This window comes from Photinus pyralis, unplaced genomic scaffold (genome assembly GCF_008802855.1).
Source record: "Photinus pyralis isolate 1611_PpyrPB1 unplaced genomic scaffold, Ppyr1.3 Ppyr1.4_LG9, whole genome shotgun sequence".
In the NCBI taxonomy this organism is placed as follows: Eukaryota; Metazoa; Arthropoda; class Insecta; order Coleoptera; family Lampyridae; genus Photinus; species Photinus pyralis.
Window position 1 is genome coordinate 18,691,149 of NW_022170878.1, and position 1,929 is coordinate 18,693,077.

Genomic DNA, 1,929 nt, shown 5'->3' on the forward strand with positions numbered 1-1,929 from the left:
GAGACCAATTTCTGTTAGCTCGGCGCTGTCAAAAGTTTTTGAATACGCCATGTTAGAGAGGCTAAATAATCACCTTGTTAAATATAACATTGTAAGTAATAAACAACACGGGTTCTGCAATGGGAAATCGACAATTACTGCCATTAACTCCTTTGTTAACGACATCATTTCACTTCTTGATAAAAAAGAGAATGTCCTTGCTATATTTTGTGACCTCAGCAGGGCTTTTGATACTGTTGATCACTTGTTACTGTTGGAAAAATTAAATACTTACGGTATCAGAGGCGTTGTTGCCAATTGGTTTTCATCATATCTCTCTGGAAGGTGTCAACAAGTAGAAATTAAATTTAAAACCTGTTCCACTATTGCGAAATTTTTATCCACAGCTTTGCCTGTTAATATGGGGGTTCCACAAGGATCTGTTTTAGGACCTATTTTATTTTTATTATTTATTAATGATATTGTCATGTTCTTAAATTGTTTGGTTTTATATGCGGATGATACGACGGCATTAATATCCGGAAAGAAGCAAGAAAATATATATCCAAAAGCTGTTGAGATTCTAAATAAGCTAAATAATTGGTTTAATTTTAACACATCTTAAATCATGATAAAACATTTTTCCTACCGTTTACAACTTTTGGAAATAACCATTTGTCTGACTCAAGCAACAAACACATTAATATTCTAGGCACTGGGAAGTTTCTGGGGATCTATTTAGATCAAAACTTAAATTGGAAATGTCACTGCGAAAATCTTATTAAAAGACTAAAAACTTATTGCTACCAGATACGGAATCTTAAAGAATTAATGGATGTGAACCATACTTTAAATTATTACTATGCTCAAATTCAATCCAGATTGTCATATGGAATAATTGTTTGGGGCTCGTCAACCGCGGCAAAAAATGTTTTTCTGGTACAAAAACGAATAGTCCGGTGTATTGCGGGTAGTAAGAAATTTGATTCGTGTCGCCCGATATTTAAAAAATTGAATATTCTTACACTTTCATCACTCTACATACTTGAATTGTTAACTTTTATTTTCCATAATCAGCAACATTTCTTACGCCATAGCAGTTTTCATAATTATAACACGCGCAATAAACAACAATTTATCATCCCTTTAACAAGACGTACTTAAACTTGCCCCCCATAATTCTCCCACGTCAATGGGCATTAAATTATTTAATGCTCTTCCAAGTACACTTAGAAGTCAGGGAACAATAAAGTGCTTTAAAACTTCTTTAAAAAAATTTCTTCTAGTCAATGCACCATATACAATTGATGAATTTCTAAATTCTATTGATAAAAATTGCGGATCTCTAGTGTAATTTATATTGCATTCTTTCTTTTTTGTCCATTGTATTGTGTATGACCAACATTTTTTAAATTGTATTTAATTGTATTTTTTTGTGTCTGACGTATCCTATACAATTCAAAATTTGTCTTGGGAATTAATATATATTATTATTATATAAAACAAGCTGTAAATCAGCATATGCATGATTAAAGCGCATTTTTGGTAATGCAGGTCAGTATTTTATTAGCGAAGTTTAAAATTATCGACCTCACAAGTAATTTTGGCTGCGTTAAATAATTAATTTTATTTAATTTCAATTGACGGTAGGTACGTCTTCATTTTGTAAAACAAATCAGAAAGTAAATAATGTTTTTATACTGGTAGCGCTATCTAACGGTAAAATTATAGCACCTCCGAAACCCATATCGAAATTATTTTCTTCAATTATCGATCTCACAAGTAATCTAACTTAAAATAAACTAGTGCCTGCACATCTACACTATAGCAGAAACCTTTTAGTGAAATTTTGAATTCTCTAGCTATTGTAGTTGTGGAGATCTCACGCGGACAGCCGGCCTGCCAGCCATAACGAATATAATAGCGTATTTTTTTTCAAAAATGCGCTAA